We start from the raw sequence: 23189 nt of genomic DNA, 5'->3' as shown, positions 1-23189 counted from the left end.
ATGGGATGCAATCACAGCCGTACGCCGCGGTAATAACAACCAAATCCATTTTCAATAGAGCGTTACGTGAAACACTTTACCGAAGCAACTTCGTGTCGAAGAACTATGTCAAAATAAATAAGCGAATTATTTGCATTTAGGCATTACCTGTCATGGCTGCAACGTTTGTCGCCGATTTGCGCGCACCCCTCGCGCATGTCCGCGCTCTCCCACGCGACCACTGGCACAACGCTACCGGCATGGCGCCTCCTCTCCTTGCTCCCCTCGTCCGTGATAACCGCTTTCCTGCGTCCACCATAAATTGCGCCTGGACACTCACGAGCTACTAAAGGCTTACGCCTTAAAAATCGCGTCTCGATACGGTGTCGAGGTAGTCTTGTCAGGCCCTCTGAAGATGGGACGTATTGGCAGGATGACGGACGAGCACCTTAGCGGGACACCAAATAAGTACAGCTGGACGGGCGCAGTAAAAACAGGAAAATAAAGTTGTGGACTGTTACGTGGGGGTCGTCTATTGAGTACCCTTAACATGTGGCTGCAGTTATATAGGACAAACAGGGCGCTGTATAAGCAAAGGGCTAGGGAAACACAAAACTAACTTTAGCAAAGGAAGGACTTCTAACATTGCGTTGCACTCCAAAGGCTGCGGCTGTCAGCCTCAGTTTAAGAAGAATGTGTTCTGTATCACCATCACGATAACTAAAAGCGGGAAAATTCAGCGCCAAATTATATTAAGAAATATGACTACAGATTCATTATGCTTTACACAATAAGGAGTTCTTGCTATTGGTTCGTCCTTTTTATTCTTCATTCCGCACTTCATTTCTTCACGCTGCGGTAATAACAACCAAATCCATTTTCAATAGAGCGTTACGTGAAACACTTTACCGAAGCAACCTCGTGTTGAAGAACTATGCCTAAATAAATAAGCGAATTATTTGCATTTACTCATTGCCTTTCATCGTGAACTTTGTTTCATTGATAGTCCTTTCTGCGAGTTTGTTCCGCACACTGTTTTAATTCAATAGATGTAGGGCAACTTTCCCAGCTATCTCTTTTACGCTAAATGCCAGCTACACTGTCCGCTACTTTTAGAAAAAAATCATGTGCCGTGCGGAAAGGTTTTCAGCTCTCCATTATTGCGCGAGCTTCTTCTTAGGACGCAACTCTTAGGCGCCCGTTGCTACGTTTTGCGCCCGCGTCCGCGCTCTGCGTCGTTCATTGGGGTAACCGAGCGAGCGACCACAGCGAACGATGAAAGACCGAATGCAGAGCGCAGCAGAAGATGAAAGACGGTGATAGCGAGGCGAGCGCGAGGAGGCTAAGGAGAAAGCGTGAGAAGAACAGCGTAGTGCCGAGCAGGACGGGCTCAGTGGGGATGACCCCTACGAGGTGGCGCTAGAGTATCACGCCGCCATCTGTTCACTGATGGCCTGTGGCGAGCGCGTCTACCGATACCATATATGAAAACAAAGCGCTGCATGAGCGGAGGTCTTTCTGCGGCAGGTGCTGTGAGTCGCGCCCACGGGTGACCCGCGCGCTGCCTCTCACGATATCTCGATTAGCGTGGCAGTCGCGACACCCTTCTCTCCATTTGCAATGTATCGCACGAGGCAGTTGGTCCGCGTCAGCCAGTATATCGCTAGATGAACACACTTATATAGCTGCGCTCAAATTAAGCATTAGGGAGTATTGTAATCGACGCTGATGTTTTTTTCCGCCTCAAAGGTAAGTTCGTTGCTTTGGTCTAAAATATGGGGTAAGACGTCCTTTAAACAATATAACCACGCATTTGATTAGAATTTATTCCAAGGAGTTGTTGCAACTTGCCCTCGAAAAATAAAAGACATTAAGGAAGGAATAAAATACTTCTGGTTGAGAGGACACTCCTTCTAATGCTAGTAGTTCTTACGCGTCCGTCCGTGCGTGCGTGCGTGCGTTAGAAGATGTGGTCTGCCTCAAGAAGGCTTAGAGTGAGGACTGTAATAAGGACTTTTACTTATCATCTTAGCGTGTCTGAGTTTCGGTGAGGTGGCGAGGAATTTAACCTTATCTTACGCTTAAACACATTTGCGCAACTGTGTCTGGTAACTTATCGCTCGTGATACTCTTTTTTTTTTCTTTTCGAGCTTACGAAGTAGACGACATCGCAGTGTGCCAAAAGCACAAAAAAGAAAACCCAGCAAATATACGCTTGTGCAAGGCGCTGTACTGAACGTGAATGAGTGAAGTGGAGCGTGCACTCACAAGCTAGCTCCGAGCCATTAAATCGCGTGTATATTCGCTGAGTCCGGCTCAGTGACTCGTGTTTGCGATCAGCAGCTCTGACAGCACATAAGTGAGCGCAAGAGCGAAAAAACGTGCCGCCGAGGCTGTAACAGTGAGCCGGGCACGCAGGCTGACACAGGCAAGTGCGGTGCTCGATCCCGTCACGGCCCTTCCCATCTCTCTATATTAAACACCTTCATGCTTTCCTTGTGAACATTTGTGTCGCATCAGGATACTTCAAAAAACGTGAAAGCGGCATCGGTGACATGCTTGCTTTACGATGCGGACACTCTCAGTATGCTGCGACTACAGACAAGGAGAGACACATGTCTATTCCTTCTACCGGCCTAATAAGTTTGCAGCTCATTCCTTTTTATTTGTTCTTCTTTTGCTGCGTCTTTGTGTGCCTGTCTCGTTTACACGGTATAGTATATCTGGCGACCACGTCTCCCTGACGCAGAATGGAAGGCATGCTTGCGTATTAGCTCACAATCATGGTCGCGCTTCAGTGACCTTATATTTAAATTACATCAGAAGGGCGTAGGTGACGGCGCAAACACCTCTGCACTTAGGCACGAGGGAAATCAGTCTCGATTTGTTTGTTTCTTTCTTTTAAAAGCGAATCCTGATCCTCCATTTGTTCTGTGTGCTTGTGCTGTTATTTTTCTCCTTAGTGCCTTAGATGCTGTTTTGGCCAAAGCCAACTTCAACACGCGTATATATAGACGACTGAAATAGGCTATAACGTGGCGGCGCGTGAAAAGTGGAAAGCCAAGCCAGAAACTCAGTCACTGACACGCTATCTAACGAGCTTGTTTCCTCCGGCAGACTGCAGACAAGGCTTCTAGTTACGTCGGTGTGCTGTCAAAAATAAGATAAAAGAAGTGCCGAACTAGCGGCGACGACCGAAGCTCGCAAACAAACAGACTGGTTCTGGCTGGAAATGGCTGGGTTAGCGAACACTACGCGATTCCATTGTCACGGCGCAGATAAAGTGAGTCATTAGTTCTTTCCGTTTAGTTCTCCGCCCATAAGCAGGATAGTTCATAATTAGAAAGATCCAGCGGGCACGCCTAGCGGTTGTTGGGCTGTGTGTGTGTGTGTTTGAGGGGATGCGGGGATGCGGGGATGCGGGGAGCGGGGGGGGGGGGGGGGGAGGACAGTTAAGCAAAGCCGACAATTCGTGAATGCGACCTCGCTGGAGCGAAGCGGCGCATTCGGCGTGCGATTCGTTGGCGCACCGGTCAGCCATAAACAATTACGGTGAACGGCATTTCCGACTCTGACGGGGCGTGAAATTAAAGGATTCATTAGGATTGGGCAGGGCTGGCGCGTTTGCGTGCGCGGGCCCAAAGGAGCGCTCTCTGCCGATCGCAGGTTTCCACGAAGTGACCTCAGTCCGCGCCTGGAATTTCGAAAGGCAGGGACACCGTGGGGCGACGTCGAGGTGAAGGCACTGGGAATGAGAGAGAAAGAGAGAGCCGCAAATGGGCGTCACTTCACCTCGTACTGTTGCTGCCTTTAGCGTGGGTAGCTCACTCGGCTGAGCCAACACCCTCCAGAGCACCGTGGCCCGCTTGTCTTACACGCATCCCTTGTCGCCCTTTCATTTTCTCTCTGCTGCCGAGGCGTGATGTGCTTATTTGCTTCTCCCGTCGCGGCTGGGATTTGCGCGAATCGCGCGCTGCTTTTCCGAGAGGACCCTCGTCTCGTGGCTAGAGAGTCTCCTTAGTTGTTCGTCCTTTTTCTATTTCTAGCGCGTTGTCTTGAGAAGAGCGCTCCGCGTTCGCTAGCTGCATGCTCTTTCGTTCGTTCGTTGTTTGTTTATATGCCGCCAGTCTCGTAGGGCTTATTAAGGGAAATAATGGAGAACAAAGTACCATCAATATTGCGCAGTGCTGCCCCCTCATGAAATGCTCTTGTCACATCATCTCGCATCTTGTATTCGCTATTTAATTCAATGGTTCACCCGTTCATGCGAAGCAAGATATAAGAAAAAGCGTAAATATACACACTGTCCTTTCATAGAGCATGGATTTTGTTCAGTGTGTGCGCACCGCGAATTACTATGTCGAGCGACGCATCGCCCTTGTAAAGGGCCGTCTCGCTGTTTAGGCAGCGTTGACGGCAATAAGACATCGCGGCAGGGGAATATGCTGATAGCCGCATGTACTGCCACTCGTCGGATCTGTGGGCAAAGAAGCTTGGTTTACGAATGTGTGACCGCGTTTCAGTGCGCACGGAATTGAGGAAAATACGCGGGAATAAGGGAAATGCGCTGGACACAATGACAAGGGGGACATTGCAGCGAGGCGCTGCGGTGTACACAGTGGGGCCGCCTTAACATTTCATTGTGGTTCTATACAAACGGGGCACTCTAACACGCACGAACGCTCCATCGTGACTCCGAGAAGTGCCATGTTTTCGTCCAGCTCACGTCACGTACTGTCAGCTCCTATTGACTGCCACCGCGTCACCTCCTAGCTGGATTGCACCGACAGATCGCGTGTAGAAGACCGCACGTACAGAGTGGGCGGAATTGCGCGTCCCCGAGACTCTACCGCAAGCCAAACGGTATGGCTGCTTCCGTCTTCAGCGTTCTGGATGCCACGAAGCCATTTGCGTCAGTGTAGAATAGACACGACCACAGCAGAGTAAAAGTTTTTTGCGTCCTTAAGTGTGCTAGTTTGTGCCGTGACTAACGATTTCACGATTAGGGCTGTCAAAGATCATCGCTTTACAAGCGAGCGAACTGCATCGATACCTGCGACGAGAGAAGGGCTAGTTGGAAGTGTGTATTAACTTGAGGAATCTTATGTACTACTTCTAATGCCACGCACACGGCACTTTGACAGCGACAGCGATCTGAGGTTACCTTACAAAGACTGTGCCGTCTGCCGCACCTGTCATCAGGTTTACTTGTTCATAAAGAAGCTGCAAAATAAATAAATAAATAAATAAATAAATAAATAAATAAATAAATAAATAAATAAATAAATCTCACCGAAAAATGATTTGATCTTGGCACTTAGAGGTAAGGGTGTAAGTGATGGGAAATTAGCTCTGTAATGTCTCTAAGTAGGGGGGAGGGGGCCTTCTACAAAGGTTTAGTTCATGTTTGTTATCCTTAATACTGAGATGACTGACGAAGTCTTTTTTCATCGCGGGCTAGTTGCGCTCCATCATCCTACAGTTATTTATTCCTTCGAACGTGTAACCTCGCAGAATGGAAGTACTTTTCGCTGCACTGGCGCGTTGTCGCTTTGTTGTGCGCCTCAACTGCCGGCACCTGCCTTGACAGTTCCGCATAAAAAAGAGTGTCAGGAGGATGGAGCACCCACTAAACTGTAGCAATATTTTATCGCCTAAACTTCAGGGACCGCACTCCATGAAATGACTGCCTCTCGCCCTATAATAAAAGAAATCCACCGTTCCTCCGGCGTATTTCTAACCCCGACGGAGGAGTGGGCTGCTCTTTTATTCTGAACGGAATGTACCGCTTTGTAGCGAAATTAGAAAGCATTTCGAACGCGGAGGCGCAATTTCCTGCGGTCTGGCCGACACAGTAATTATCGAGAGGGAGTGAGCGATTCCCGTTCAAGTAAGCCGAGTGCTGCAGCGATGAATACCAGCGCTACGCATCTACAATATTGGTGCTTAGCTAAGTAACATTACAAATATGAAGTCCACTCTTCTTCTTGTCCAGATTTTTTTGTATGTGCCATGCGTGACATGCCTAGACAAGGAATTTGTGCTTGCTCAAGTGTCGTAACGTTTGTGATGAAATAATGATGTATAAGAGAGCTGAATTTCGTACATGATGGACCTCGAGATAACAACAGATCAAAGACTTTGAAATAGCATGCAAGTCGTTCTTTCGTTCTACGCCAGACGTGTGAGCTTACAGTGCATCTTGGAGGTGGCTTGAGCATGTGTTTATTTTATGTTGAATTTGTTTGGTTTCTTGCAGCTGAAGTGTGAATGTTTTGCTATATATTGTTTAGGCCGGCAATTTGGCACATTAGGCTATCGGCCCAAAAATGTCCTTATATGTTTTATATCTTTTATATGTTATATGTTTTATATGTTCATGGCAAGATGGTGTCGTCCCACAGGAGTGGAAACGCAGCCGCCTGGTACCGCTACTAAAAGCAGGAAAGTCGCCGCTCGAACTGGCATCGTATCGGCCTATAGCTCTTGCCAGCTGCGTCGGGAAACTCATGGAACGCGTGATCCTCATGCGTCTCGAATGGTACCTAGAACACCACAAGATTTACCCTGAGTGCATGGCGGGATTTCGACGAGGCCGTTCGTCGATTGACAGTGTCATCGATTTAGTGTCATCTGTAGAACAGCAAAAATCTTGGAAACGATTATCAGTAGCGCTCTTTCTGGACGTGAAAGGCGCTTACGACGTTTCCCATCAACCCATTCTAGACGCACTATTGACAATTGAACTAGGAGGGCGAGTATATCGATGGATCAGAAACTACTTGGCCCAAAGGTCCTTGTTCATACGTACGGAAGATGGTCCGACTACCGACCACTACATATGCTGAGGAGTTCCCCAAGGTGGGGTTCTAAGCCCTATTCTTTTCAACCTCGCACTTCTTGGGCTGGCCGAATCCCTACCGGAAACAGTGAGTGTCTCAATCTATGCCGACGACATCTGCATCTGGTCATCAGCGGTCACTCGTCTGCAGGTTCGAGCAAGGCTGCAGAAAGCAGCAACACAGGCATCTCACTATCATCACACACAAGGCCTTACCATCTCTACAGAAAAATGTGCGTTAGTCGCCTTTACACGAAAACCACTGTCTCGTTATCCAGTATGGATTAATGGCCAGCCTATCTCCTACAAGAGAAACCATCGGTTTTTGGGTGTCATTGTGGACCGGGACCTCTCTTGGAGCCCTCATGTTGCCCACTTGAAGAAGAAGCTCACATCTATTGTTCATGTCTTCAAGTTTATCGCCGGGAAAACATGGGGATCGTCAGTGGGCTCCATGCTACAGTTATATCGAGCACTTTTTATCGGATTGCTACGTTATAGTTCTCCCGTGCTTGCTAAAACATGCAAGTCAAATCTTCGAGAACTACAGAGCGTGCAAGCACAGGCACTACCTGTTTGCCTAGGACTTCCGCGGAGCGCCTCAACAGCAGGAACCATTATAATGGCTCGAGACCATCCGATCACGACTTACATTAGCATCGACACGCTTAGGGCCCATGTTCGTCTCGTCAAGTTTCACGCATGCAATCAAGCTCTCTTGCCTGCCTGCCAGAACGACGATCACAGGCGTCCTTCTCCAACGAGGTCAGCATCCATCGTGCCTGTCTACCATCGGGCTTCACACCCTCAGCACGTTCAACCTCAGCTTTGTGGTGTTTAAAACAACCTCAAGTGCGTCCCACGGTTCCAGGGATAAGAAAGAAGACTGCATTGAACACATTGTTTGAACACTTTCTGCTCTGACCGAGTCCACATATATACGGATGGCTCTTCCACTCAGACCAGCTCCACCGGCGCAGTGGTTATACCATCACGATCAATTAGCGTCCGATACAAGATTTCTCACATCACAACATCGACCGGATCGGAGCTTGTAGCCCTCCGAGGTGCCATTGATTACATTAACAACCAACCTGCTAATCGGTGGGCAATATTCTGCGATTCGAAGGCGGCCTTACAATGTCTTCTGTCCTCTCTTCGTGGCGGGTCGTGTGAACAACTAGTGTCGGAGATACGAGAAATGCACCATCGTATGATAGCGAAAGGACACGACGTCGTGTTTCAGTGGCTGCCTCGCCATTGCGGTATCTCCGGCAACGACCTCGCTGACGAAGCTGCTAGGAAAGCACACGAAGGAGCAACCCTTGTTTCTGTACCTTTATCGCGGACCGACGCAGCCCAGCACCTAAGCAAGGTAGCACACCGTATGACATTAGAGAAGTGGCACACACCTGAATTCACCCAAGAACGATATCATTCCCTCGACCCCTCTATGCAACTGCGGCTGTTACCAGGGCTTCTGCGAAATGAGGAAACAATGCTGTGCCGCTTACGCTTGGGCGTCGCATTCACCAATGCATATACGTTTTTGATTGGAATGACTGATAGCGCCGACTGTAATGCCTGTGGTGCCGGGGAAACAGTAGAACATCTACTGTGCTACTGCCCATCTTTTCAAAACGAAAGACATGACCTCTGCACAGCTCTCAATCAGCTAGATAGAACACCGTTCACCTTGAAGAAGATCTTGGGACCATGGCCTCGCATATCGCAGCTACAAAAGGCCACAAAAGCTCTGCTGCGATATTTGAAGGCTACTGGATTGAATCAGCGTCTGTGATCTGGACTGAGTGACCGAACGATATACTCAGTAGACTTTCTTTTCTTCTTTTAATCTTTCCGTCCCCTTTTCCCTTTCCCCAGTGTAGGGTTGCCAACCGGGCTCAGTCCTGGTTAACCTCCCTATCTTTCCTTTATCATTTGCTCTCTCTCTCTCCTTATATGTTTTGCTTGCATTTCTTTGACAATACATTTCGATAGAGTGTTTGCATAATTGATTCAAAGAATGAATCCGCAGTCGAAGAGCCTTGCTGCGGAAAGGCACATTTGATACGGAGACAGGAAGGCGATGCGGTCGCGGTGTGCGCCTGCAGGAGCCACCTTCCGACATGGAAACACTTGGCGCAGGACGGCAAATAACGAGTACGTTCGCACCGCGACACTGCTTTCTACGCCATCGCGACAGAAGCACCACGACAACACCGCAACAATGGCTTCAGCGCAGCGGCGAATCACGCAACAAGAAGCGCATAATTGAGTCGTTGCTGGAATTCCTCGGGGTAACCGGACGAGCGATGCAATTAGGACCCGAGCCATTTCCGCAGGCTTACACACCCTCTACCGCTGTGACAGCTGTCAACAGTGGCGCTCGTAGCTTAACGTGAGATTAAAGACCTCGGGCACCCAGCCAGACAGGTAGAGTAATGTAATTGTTGTAGAGAGAGCCGAAGACGAGGCGCGTGGGCGTGGGGGCATAGCGCTGAATCAAGAGCACAAGGGGAACTGCCTTTATTGAGGGGACATCAGGCAACATAACATAGGTGGCACAAGCTGGACGGAAGGTGGTCTCGACATGTAGATGATGCGACAGCAACAAGCGTGGCCCTATTGCTGACCTCATACATCACAAAGACATGACGCGAATGACTGCGAGTCCTTGCGTAAGGACCTTTGAGCCAGGGGCATGTCTTTTCTTTTTCATTTTGGTGGCGCAAAAAAAAGCTTGATTTGTTTAGAATTGCGTGCTTGCACTATTTCACGTTGGATAGAATAAGATAGCAGAAAGAACAAAGAACGCATGTATTTTTTCATTTTGGTAGCAAAAATTACAGCGGGCGCCCTACCGAATCTTCAAAGCAGTTGCAGTTCATACAGCTGGCCGTACATTAACTTCAAACTGGTTGAACATATTCTCAATCGGAAGGTTTGTGTAACATGATGAACACTTCGGACGCTCTCCAAACTGAATCCCACTGAAGTGTGGCAAGCGTTCGTAGAATACAGGTGAACCGCACCGCCCAACCTTCGCGACCTTTCTGAAGCCGCTGACTTGTCATACGCGACCTACCGTGGAACTTTGGCGCATGCAGTACCTGTAGCACACCTATTTATCTGTGCTGAGTTGTCGCGAGCGAGCCAGGCGAAGCCTAATTTTAGCACAATAATCTCGGATTCATATTTTAACTACGCCCGCACGAAGTATGGCATCTGTTGCTATACGTGCTCGATGCTTACGCCGTCGAAAGTATATGGAGTAACAACAGGCAACTCCGCATATCGGATAGCATCTCGCCACCACTGGAAATGAAGACGTTAGCGTCGTAGATGGCACGACCAGCGCAATCACTGTCCACGGGTATATGCGAGCGGGCCTTCGTGCCATAGAAGTTTCGCAAGTTTGCTCAAAGTGCTCAGCGCAGACATTTTCTCGGCTGACGCCCGCGACTCGATCTGGCACCAGCGCTTCTTTCTGAACAAGACCTGTCTACCCACAACCTTACGCGGCTCTACAGAAAGTCTGTCACGGTGCGCAGCAACTCATTCACACGTCCTTGGTGCAATAATGGCATGCACTACATTCCTAACGTGTCCAACTGTCTTGCATACCAAACGAGCAACAAAATAAAACGGCCGGTTTCTCTCGGGGGCTGATTCAGCGATTCCACTGAAGACGCATTACAGTAAGGAAACTCCACATTTCAGTCAATAAGACAGTGGTTTACACAGTGCAATACTGAAATTCAGAATTCATTTCTTAAATTCACCGCCCGTAAAAAACTTAAATACGGCTTGCACCGAGAGGGTTCTATTTCCACCGGTTCTCGAAGCGGAGCACACCCATTGCCTGCATTCATTCTTGTCACCTGACAACTGGTCGTATGATACGATCTTCGCGTAGTTCCAGACCCTGGTCGGCACAGGGTTCGGGCAAGCGAGCATAAGGGATTGAGAGTCCATCTGGGCAGAACCACGCCTGGAAGGCTCAGAACTCACTCGCGAGCATGCACGCACGGACCCGTGGTCGGTGTAAGGCTCTTATCCGAATCCCGGGATGAGCCGCGTGGTTCGAGCCATTCGGCGTGTGGGTTCGCCGAGTCGCTAACCGAATCCAGCGCCGGCCTCTACGCTGAGTGAATTACGACCGGGTCGTAGGAGCTGCGGCTGCGGTTGCGCCTCGGTTCAGACACGCGCCACTGAGGAGGAATCCGATGCCCGGACTTAATGGCACGGCCTGGCGGCGGCGGGCCGACAGAGAAGGCGCGGTCCATACGCAGGCTGGTCAGAGTCCGGCGACGCGGTCAACTCGGAGATCGCGGTTGCAAAACAACAGGCCGTGTTTGGTCCGCGCTTTCGAGTCCGTATAGTTGGCACGGAGTTTTTCGATGCGCCGGAACTAAGTTCGGCCCGGATTGATTGCTGATCTCTGCTGCGGTTTTCTTCGTATATATAGCGCTGCCTCATCTGACACGTTCCTGCGTACGCTCTCCGTATGCGCAATATATATAGGGCCGCAAATCGCCCAGAAAAGATAGATAGCCGCAAAAGAAAGTGAAATTGCCCCAAAGAAGGATTGCTCGCTCAAGCCTTCTTCACAACAGAATAAAGAAAGGTACAACAATCTCTTCAACAAACCGTACCAAAAGAAAAACGAAGAAACCCGAGCGGGGATTGGGGCCTGTAACAAATGATGGCGCAGCTGATGGTATGTCGTGATCTTATCTGTTATTGACTATGCAGCCTAGGGCCGAGATTTTTATTCCTCGATCATGCGTGCTTTTCCGTGCCTTTTCAAGTATACTCAGAATGGCTGCTCTTTCTCTCTTTTCCTTTTTTTGCGCATGCGTGATCACCGAGTCGTTTGTAGAATCAGGAAACAAGAAGAAACTCAAGTGCAGTGCTCGTGGATGTCGCGTTATTTCCCGTAGCTCCTCGGACAGAGCGGAAGACAAGATATACGACGGTTGGGCAACTTCAAGGGCTGCCCACTCCTGAAAAGAGCACTTCAAGTTATCCGTCTCGATGCGCGTGTATGTTTTCTCTGCAAACTGGAGCGTGAAAACGCCGCTTGGTTCTGCAAACTTTTCTTTTTTTTAATGTTGTTTGGCTTTCCTCTTTCGGTGCTGTGCATTCTGAAATTTATTCCCCTCATCTCCCCCCCTCCCCCGCATTCTTCATCACACACACTTTATCTTTGTTTTCCTTTTCATTTTTTTCTCACATTCCACCTGCTTTTCTTTCATCCTCTTGCCGTGCCTTATACGACGCCTCCGCACCAGAACCACTTGTGCTACGAAACTCGAGTGCCCGCGGAGCACTGTTTGATCGGAAGCAAGCGATGAAAGCTGAACTGAAGACGCTATCTGCCGCAACGTGCATTGTCCGCGTTGAACGCATACAAACTGAACTTCGACCATGTTTGCTGGCAGCGAGGAATTTGTTTCGTGCTGGAGACATCAAAAAGCCCGGAAGAACTGCTTCGCTTGAAACATTTCTTTTTCTGCGTCTACGCCGATCACGCAGCTCCAACTTGGAGGTCGCTGTGGATGAAAGAAAGCAACGCGGGGCCAATCACGCGAGCTGAAAGAGAGTAAAGAAATTCCCGTACGACGATGAAACGAGTTTGCGCCGTTTGCATGAACGATACGTTTTTTTCGTGACAATTGTTTTGAATTGTGCAAAAAAAAAAAAATGTCATTCTCCTTGATCGAAGCCCTCAGTCGCTTCCACCGATTGCCTCGAAGCATCTATAGCCTGCGATGCATCAGCGGCACCCACTGCTTCAACTGCGCTTAAACGCAACCTCGAGGCGCAGATATTGACATCCTCGTAATATATTGGGATGCAACTTGTGCTTGAGCTAGAAAGGCTTTTGATTTCACAGGGTTTCGCACCGTTCATTTTCTGATCTCCACACATATTGTATTTTTTTAATAATAAGCGTCCTGTTGAGTCGTGTGGATTTATAAACAGGGTAATCATTTTAAAATTTTATGGAGTTTTTAAAAAATAATATGTTGCAGTTTCACAATTCTAGTCCTCTACCTGCGTTATTCAGACAGGCGGGCATTACTTTTGCAAGAAATCGAAGCATATATTCAAATGAGTAAACGAAATCTACTAATCATCTTTCGAACAAATCATTTTACTGAACATATCGCAATTTACCAAATTGCGGCTGGCGAGTTTGCAAGGCGTATCCACTTGAAATGAATTTCCAAGATGACGCCACTTTCGAGATATGCGAATTCAAACTTGCCGTGAAAATGCGATGTTGTTCCACATACTCTTTAAACAAAACGTTCTTTTGTGGCTGACGAACAAAGGTAACTGGAATGCCCGTATATTTCGTTCCACACTTTGGGAAATACTATCTTGAAGCTAGTGCTATCGTGGAAATTCGTTTCAAATGAACAGCTCTTGCAAGCTCACCGGCTACACTTCGTAAACTGCGATAAGTGCGGCATAGTAATTTATTAGGAAGTTGGTTAGTGAATTTCTATAATAATTTGAATGCCTGTTTTTGATTTCACGTGCTAGCAATGTTTACATCTTCGAAGGACGCAGCTCAAGGACAAGAATGATACTGTCTGTCACAGACGATTTTTCAAAATACCGCAAAACACAAAAATCATCACCCTGAATAATAACTTTCATTTAGGTTGGAGCCACATGGTGTTGGACAGCTTCAGAACAGCTTTTGGCGTCTTACGTATATGTGCGTTAAATGTAAGCCATTTGTGAGATGCTACAGCACGTGTTCGTTGAATATTTTATTGCTATAGCAATTGTATGGAGCCTCCAGGCAAATTTTGATCATCGAGGACAGCGTGATGTTACGCATATATTTATGTATAATTGTTTTATATTTTCGCCTATGCCGTGTATGCAAGGTAAACATTATACTATTCAATCGCCAACCTTCCGGAATCAGGTCTGGGTTGTTTACTAAACAATTTCTCAGAACTTATTAGAATTGCAGTGCGCAAGCTAAAGTCATGAAACATTTGATTACGGGCGCATGCCTTTCTTCCTAAACCAATCTACTCACTATGCAAAAGTGTCAAAGTAATATAACCAACAATCTAAAACTACATAATTTCACTTGTGTATGTTCCCCCCTCCGCACTTTTTTTTTTGTAGTCTCCCTCTCTTTCTTTGTATGGACATTTTTCTTTATCTTTCTGTCCCCCCTTACCTCTTCCCCAGTGCAAGGTAGCAGATTGGATATCTGTTTTTCGGTTAACCTCCTTGCCTTTCGTATCTTATTTCTCTCTCTCTCTCTCTCGTTCTTTCTATTTTTGTCATTTCCATGGCGGCGCTCTTTCCGCTCAGCGCAGTGGTGCCTGTGCAATGACATTACAGGCTCTTCATGACATTTGGAAACTTTTCAGGGCACCCTAAAGTTTGCCACATTCGCGTACGGACGCTTCAGCACAAAGGTAAAAACGCCGTCCGGAGAGTTCAAGCGTTAGACTAAACCTTGTTATGGCTGTCAGTGCTTCGCTTAACTGGCATTTTTCTTCTAAGTACGGGAACGCAAACGCAAAGTAAACGTTAAACGACAGAACGCTATGAGGTGTCTACGCCAAGACAATCCGTTTGCTATTGTCCGATAGTTTCCATACCGACGTGTCTTGTCATGCCTAGGGACGCCAGAATCGCCTAGCAATCTCAGAAATAACTATCATTTCAGGTGACAGGGAGCGAATGCGCTCTTCAACGATTACTGGGGGTCAATGTCAAAGAGAGAGAGAGAGAGCACAGTCACCGTAACATGTCACACGGATGCGGGAGCTACTGGTGCTACCATGTTTGACAACGAAATTTCATAGCCGTGCGTAAGCGGCGTGTAAGTTAAACTCGCCAAATAACGTAGGCTAACAGAGCGTGCGTACGCCGCAGAAACTCAATCGCGTACGACGCATGCGCAGTGAGGTCACCGCTATTTATTTGCGTAGGTGAAGCGCTCACGTTTGATAGCGAAATCTGTTCTGAAGTTGTCCTTTTTAAGTTTAAATATCGCAAGAGCTTCCTTATTAGCCTCCGTAATCACTTATTCTATCGTTGGCTAGCTGCAGTAAAACGTAAATCGATTATTTGGCACGTTTACGCGATGTCTATAATGTGTCGTATTCGTTATGATGAACCCGAGACCTGCGTAAAAGCCACTGAGAAGCTCAGGTTCCAGAATTTGGCGTTGGCAGGTTTCTTCGATTACTTTAAGGCTAAGGCTTTTGATTCTTCAAATACACAAACAACAGCATTTGCGCAGAGACAAGAATTTGCTAAATAATATATCTTGCACATAACTTGAGCTCAGTCTACGAAAGGAAGTTGCGCTTCAGCTCGAAATCTATGGTACAGCCTCAACAGGCAGAAGAATGCAGTGTACTGTGTTTGGATGGTAAAAAGTGGGCCTGCTGGTAGCTCGGAAGCAAATTCGCCCGGTATAATTTCTAAGCCGTATCGCGGTAGCTCGCTGCCCCGTTATTGAGGCTACACGAACGATCCGAGACGACAGGGAGGGTGGACACCATCGAGAGCATGTTCGTGCGAGCTCTGCCGCCTGCTCGCCTTTGCGATAGCTCCCCGCGACCATGCCTCGTGGTTGATTCCTGAGGTAGAAGCTGCGAACGACCCGCTGCGGCACCTGCTTGAAGCGCTGTTTCAGATATATTTTAGAGCGCAGCTCTTTGGCGTCCGTTCCTGGGTTTCGCGTCGTCGTCGGCGTTGTCGTCGGCCTCGTAACCAGCTCCGCCCCCCTTTCATCCCCCCAGCGCTAGCAGCGACCGACTGATACCGCTGGATGCCGCTGACGCCGCTAGAGAGTCAAGATAACGTGACTGCATAGAACACCGTCGCCGCCATGCAGAAAGAGGAGGAAAGGGTCCCCCCCCCTGTTCTTGTGTGGCGGATAGGGTGCTCTTCAGTTGCCGACGCGCCGGTTATTTCACGTAGGCCCCGGCACGTCGACGAATACGTGACCACCTTCCCACGGCTAGACCTGGTTCTTAGCGCTGCGGAAGCGAGGGTATCATATTGTTTGTGTCGGCATCGGCGGCGTTGTCCCTGAAACCAACTCCGCAGCTGGGGTTGACTCACTATCGGCGTCAGCGGCATCAGTCAGTCGCTGCTATCTATTCCCTCCTCCCTTTATCGTGTTGTCCGCTTGCTGCGCGCGCTTCTGCCCCCATCGTTTGCCGCTGGGTGTACACGCCGCCCCCCTCCCCCCTCTTCCTGCGAGTCTCCGGTTGTCAAAGCGCCGGCTCGAACTTAATTCCTTTCTTCGCTCCTCCTCCAATGCAACCCCTGTGCGGTGGCAATCAGAGAGCCAGATCGGTGGCGGCGGATCTGTATATGTGCACCACCCGAGCCGAAATTGCCGCTGCCGTTCGCCCTGTGCGGTGGCAATCAGAGAGCCAGATCGGTGGCGGCGGATCTGTATATGTGCACCGCCCGAGCCGAAATTGCCGCTGCCGTTCGCCACTGCGAAATTATCTGCCAGTTCTTTCTGAGCCATGAGCGAGACGACCGATGGAAGTCCTCCGTCTGCTGCTGCTGCTGCTGCTGCTAAACGAGCTGCCAGAGCAGAGGCCCAGCGCCGTCGCCGTCAGAATCCAGAGGTGCGTGCCGCCGAAGCAGAAGCTTACCTAGTGGAGTCTTTGTTAAAGGAATACGTGTGAAAAATAAAAAAGAAATTCTGTGATAGCGCATACATGTGTTGCTCGATTTCTTTGCCTCAATCTATCGAAAAGGTGAAACAGCTTATTTGCTGCGCTCAAATTTCGCATTAGGAAGTAACGTAATCGTCGGTAATTTTTTTTGACAGAGTGGAGTTTCCCGGATAGGTCGTGTTCGGCAGCCCACTGGTATCGACGAAAGTTTACTCACGACTATGCTGCCTTATTCATGACGAAACATGTGGTCGCGTCGCTCCCACGCTATTTCCGGAGTTCTAGTGTATTTAGAGCGACTAGCTTTGTTGCGTTCATATGAAAACCTACTTGAGACCATAGGCGCCGGAAAACGCCATACTGCAAAAGACCGGCCGCTGCCGACCTCGGCTGTTTAGTATATGTTTTATAATAAATATTCACTCCTTTCTTGTCACAACTGAACGTTTTTTCTCCCCTGGAAATAAAAGGAACATGTTGGCTGTTACGGAGTTCACGATTCCGTGAACGTATTCACATAAGCATCTCACTTTAGAATGGTTCCTAAGAAAATTATTGAGCCGATCCTGAATCTGGACATATGATTTCTGAAGATAAAAGCCCAATGGCAATGATTACTTATGAACGAAAAGTTCTGTGAATTCCATCCCTTAGCTCGTATTCAGAAAAAGAACACTCAGGCGTTAGAATCGTTCCCAGCAACATATTTCAGCCAATACTGATACGGTACATACTATAAGCAAAAGCAAGTAGCCAATGGCAAAGATCATTTACTAGCGAAAAAGCTGTGGCAATTCGGCCCCCGATTTGCTAGACATTATGGATAGAGATGTTGCCCTATTTTCTCCGAGCACCTCTGTGGCCAAAAGAATCTTCAGTAAAAATATACCAGCACATTGTCTTCGTAGCCCGTGAAAGCTTCTCTCACCCTCACTGAGTTCGCCTATGCTTGTTCTGTTGCCGTGTATACGAGCATTAGATGTTTATTGCGAGCGCGAAATGTACTGCTAAACAACGCCTCCGAACACTTCGTACCGTTCCATACTACTGCAGGGAGCTGTCGAGAAGCAGCTAAAGGCATTCGTGAGACTTACCGTGTTGTTCGCCAGCAGGCAGAAAGAAACGAATGAGGTGGCCTACAGTTTAAAAGCACGCTGCATGAGCCGACGCAAATGACCTGATGTACTAGCGCTAATGAAGCGTTCTCTACTGTGTGATTCTCGCTGCCGGCAGTTGTCTTTTTTCGTGCTAGGTAAGGATGTCTCAAGTCTGTAACGAGCACCAACAAGTCCAACCGTCTTCTCTAATAACGGCAACTAATTATTGCATGGAAACTTTCCCTCAAAGCCTCCAATTGCCGCTGATTACAACATATCAAATATTCTTAATATTACTCGCTTGCATCCTCGAACATTGTAAACAAACGCACTTCACGTACTTCTCAGCGCAAGTTCTCAGCGACCCTCTCGTCGCAATTAGGGAGCAGCGGATTTCTTCATTTGCATGCATTGACCAGGGGCCTAGGAGCTGTCACAGAAACGCAGCGTCTCGAATGAGTTGCCCTCGCGTCAAAGGTCGCGAACCGACTGAAGAAAAAAGAAAACTGCAATGACTTTGTACACTGAAACAAAATGTGAATATTTTGCTCACCACTAGCATCATGCGCTGACTTCAAGGTTAACGCAACAACAGGAACAAATAAAACAAAATCAAATTTGGAGAAGGTGCATAGGAAGGAATAATGAGGCCATTGTTCACGATGCCTAACGACGGTTGCCTATTCCTTCGAAGTGCGCTTAGATTTCTCATTTCTTCAGGCAGACTTCGCTCATTTTTCTTGATTATATTTCTTTTAGCTAGATCTTTTCCGTCTTCACCAATTGCAAAAAGCTTGCGTTGTGGGTAAAAAACGAGGCGTGCGTGTATCTTTTCAAGCAACAGGCTAGAAAAATTCCCAGTCGGCTCACTCGCATAGGTAGCAAAAGAGTAAGCTTTTCTCGTTGGTAATGAAGAGAAACGCGACAGAACTTTCTTTAGCAGGTCAAAGAAAGCGTTCGCAAATCGTGGTATGGGCGTAGCGATTTACTTATTTATTTCAAGATACCTTACAGCCCTCAAATTATGGCATTGAGTACGGGGCGGGGCAGTTAATAGAGAATACACAGAAAATACATAGAAAATACGACACGTAAAACAGTAGTAGTTTACATGACACAACCGTAACTACAACAGAGGTGCAAAAGAATTCATTAATTCAGGAATCACTAATGCAAAAGGTAATATAATAAAAATGAGTTCATCATATGGATTATTTTCAATACAGACGTGTAATTAACATGACCAGAGTGTTCTACAGTATTAGAGATAAAGAAAACGGTATTAACGCGACATTCCGACATAACGGTAAACATAGCGACATAACGGTACTAACGCGACAATAAGGTTACAAAGGTACTGCAAGTTGAAGAAGGCGTGCTGCAACAACCGTAAAACGTCACTTTTTATAAGTCATGAAGCCGGTCAAGGCGTCACGGAACGAATCGTAGTTGCATAGGTACGAAAGGCTATCCGGGAGAGGATTGCAAAATCTGTCAGTGCGAGGAAGACCAGAGTAAAGGAATGCATGTGTAGATGCGTATATGCGGGCATAACTGTAATAATTCTGAAGCCTGTGTGACCTGGAGTAGGGTCGTTTCAAACATGCTGGTGTTAGAGTGGAGTGAATGAATTTGTGAAACAGTGTGTAAAAAGGGCCATGTGTCGGGCGAGTGTTCAAGGATTGTAAGGAAAATTTGAGTTTTAATTGTGTTACATTGGCCTGGTAGCTGCAATCGTTTAACACGAAGCGGCTTCCCCTGTTGTGAATCCGTTCTAGCATTTCAATTAACTAATTCTTATAAATGAACCAAATGGGAGACGCGTACTCGAGCTGGGAACGAAGGAGAGATTGACAAGCTAGCTTCTGAACATTAGAAGGGACATTTCTTAAGTTGTGTAGGAAGTACCCGAATGATTGGGAGGCGTTAGCTGAAATGAATGTGATGTGTCCCGACCAAGAAAGATTTGACGTGACTAGAAGTCCTAGATACTTATAATTTGCAGCCCCTGCAACAGCGTAATTATTCATATGGTAAGGATACGGTGACGTTGTCGGCTTCCAGGTAAACAACATTGCTTTGCATTTCGAGTTATTTAAGGTGATGAGCCATTAATTTATGAGCTAACAATTTGTTCAACGTCTTGCAGAAGAACGACACGATCATCTGGACTTTTAATTGGGCGATAAATTATGCAATCGCCGGCGAATATTTTTATAGTGGAGGACACATTATGGGTAGGTCTTTATTAAGACTGGAAAAAGCAAGCGACCGAGGACGCTACCCGTGGTACACCAGAAGAAAGGTATTTTTTTTTACGTTCGACAGAGCCGAATGAAATTTACAAAGAAAGAAACGGAAATCCTCTTGGCAAAGCGTCTTTCTTTGGCGACGCCTTATTCATTTTATTTTAGCAATTGTGCGTCGGCAACTATACAAATGCATTATGTTCTTTGTGAAAAAAGCGATGGATATATGGAGGGCTCTCTTGTACTAGTGTGCCTATACATGCGTCATTCTCGTATTATTTGGTGGTATTATAGCTAAGTACTAACTCCGATTTTCTGTCAGCAGTGGAGCGTCTGCCGAGAAGCGCTCCGACATACGCAGAAAGCAGAGAGTTGGCGTACACCTGGGAGTTAAGGTGATGACTAACAGGGAGACGACAGTTCTTGTTACAACAGAAGTGCGATAATATTCAGTACTACGCTATCTAAATCAGTGATATGCTCATTTGTAGAGTAAAGTGCGCAAGTGTTATCTCTAGCCGCAAAGAGCAGTCACCCGAGTGTGTTGCAAATGACCGCACGAAGTCATTCAGTGAAAGTAACAGCAAAATGATGAAAATGTATGTGAGCATCACGTGGACTTTTGCGTATGGTTTAGTATAATACGATTCTTTTAAAATTAGCTCATCTCCAGAGTGGACCTTTATTCTTCCTAGGAGCGCTGGCGCCATAGTCACTTTCACTTAGAAAAATTTAGGCAGAACATACTCCCGATGTCTGTCGATGTAAGCGAAGCTTTCTCAATTTTCTAGAACGGTGGAACTAATCATAAAAGAGGATATGTGCAATTTGCAGGTCTCTAGTTGCAGATTGCGAGGTGCTTCGTGTTGTTTCTCTTCCAGCTCTTCCAAGGGAGCGTCATTGACAAGTGAGAGAAAGGGTCTTTTGCAATCTCTCTTGTATGCGTCAGATGACATCAGGTACCGTCCATTGCCTCTTTCTCATTGGTTAGTAGTACAGGGTACTTTTTTCCAGTCACCTGCAAAACGCAACTGCTCTTGCTGCTGCCGAAAGGCCCTGTGGTGACAATCTCGCGCATTGAAATCGCTCGCTACTATGCGCATGCATCATCTATCACCTGAGCGAAGGGCAGTATGTGTAGCTTAAAACCTTAGTCGAACGACACTGTCCACTGAACCTGATTATACATTCATGAAAGTTATGGGTACGGAAAGGCTGCCGGCTGCGGGGTCCGATTTAGACATTGTATAAGGAGACAAAAAGTGTAGATATTGTAGCACGATTTCGGGGAGTTGCAGGAACGCAGCGTTTTGACGCCATTGTGCATAGTCGATAGAGGTTAGATACCTGCGAAGCTGCACAAAAGGCGTATCGAAAAATGACTTTTTCAATGTAACTGCTGCAAGCAGCGTTACCGACGATTTATTTCGAAAAAAACGGGAATATACTGCCTGTGGAATGACTGTTTTAAATAAAACTCTCGTTCGAAAATGTCCTGTCACCACGAAACTCCAGCGCATTCGACTGGATTATTTATGCGGAGCAGCAATTTATGCATTCCACAGTAATCGCCGTAACGTTCTGTACGCGCACATTTTGCCATGTCCGCTCTGTGGTCCGGTCACAGCAGCCACAAACTGCAACCGCGACGTCACGCTCCGCAGCAGAGCACCGCAGCCACTGATGCAGCTTTGGAGTCTCTACACATAGCCGAGTAATGGGTACAAGTTTCTCGCATTCTCGTTTGGAGGGAAAAGTAATGAGTCTGTCTTCAACTGCGCACAACCAGCAGAGGTGACAAATTGACGTTTTCCGGAGAGCTTTCTGTTGGGCTGGATGTTCCGTTTTAACGCGATAGCATTAAGGGCACCGTGTCGATGAAAATCCACCGTCAGGGACCGAAGCGTCGTCCGGCGTCCAGCGCCGGACGACGTTTCGGCAAAATGAATTTCAAACCACGCATACCCAGGCGCTCCGTGTAGCGCAAGGAAGTTACTGAACTAATTGCATTTCTGAAGCTAAAATAGGTGGAAAAATCGTAAAGTACCAATCACACACAACATACAGGCATGATATCGTCGGATTGTAATTTTCATATGCGAGAAAACATAATTCTGCTACGCGAAATGTAAAAAAAAAAAACGCGAACCCCTTTTCCAGCGTTTCTACCATTCATAGAGTGGCCATAGCCTCCCAGATTTGCGAGCGCGAATCTCAAAGGCCATAAAGGGGCGCCCCCACTTCCTTCCAACACTTCCAGATGTCGCTCACCTCTGCCACATCGCGAGAGTAAACAGCGGAAAATAGAATCCAGAGTAGAAGCAAGACCGTTATATGCGGTCTTTTTCGACATTACAGGAGCATATGACAAGGTAGGCCGCAACATTCTGTGGGTTATTCTAGAAGGGGAAGGCTTAGGCGACGATTGTATACAGCATTTGAAAGAGATTTGTCTAGAAAATACCGTTTGTGTTGAAAGAGAAAGGATAATGAGCCAGGAGAAAGTTGAGATTAACAAGGAAATGAGGCAGGTGTGCCCGTTATCCCCATTGCTGTTTATGATGTACATGGTGAGGATGGAGAGGCCAATGGAAGGAAGTAATATTGGGTTTAATCTCTCGCACAAACAGGTGGGTACAGTAGTAGAGCAGTAGCTTCCAGCTTTATTTCATGCGGACAACATTGTGTTACTAGCTTACAAGCAAAGCGATTTGCAATGTCTGGCTAACATCTGTGGAGAGGAAGGCGAGAATTTAGGTTTGAGATTTAGCGTTAGAAAATCAGGTGTTATGGTATTCAATCAAAACGGTGAACAGACAATGGCAATACAGGGCCAGGAAATACCTCGGGTAAAAGAATATAAACATTTTGCTATATGGATAAACGAAGGCAATAGATATATAAAAACCGAGCAAAAAACAACGACAGTAAAGGGGAAAAGAAATGCAGCCATAATGAAGCACAGAGTGCTATGGAGCTACAAACAATAGGTACGAGGTGCTCCGGGATACGTGGAAAGGTGTTGTGGTTCCAAGATTTGCTTTTGCAAATGCGGTTGTTTGCTTGAAATCTGGGGTCCAATCACGACTCGATGGCAACCAAAGGTCAGTGGGACGCCTCCCACTGGGCGCTCACGGGAAGACTACAAATGAAGCTGTGCAGGGTGATATGGGTTGGACTAGTTTGAAAGTGAGGGAAGCTCGCAGTAAAATTGATCATGAAGGATGACTGATGAGTATAGAAGAAAGTAAGTGGGCTAGGACGGTTTTGAGGTATTTTAAAGGGAAAACATTCATACAGAGTGGAGGAAAAGAACTAGGAAGCTTAC

This window comes from Dermacentor variabilis, chromosome 3 (genome assembly GCF_050947875.1).
Source record: "Dermacentor variabilis isolate Ectoservices chromosome 3, ASM5094787v1, whole genome shotgun sequence".
NCBI lineage: Eukaryota > Metazoa > Arthropoda > Arachnida > Ixodida > Ixodidae > Dermacentor > Dermacentor variabilis.
Note: the sequence above shows the minus strand (reverse complement) of the source record.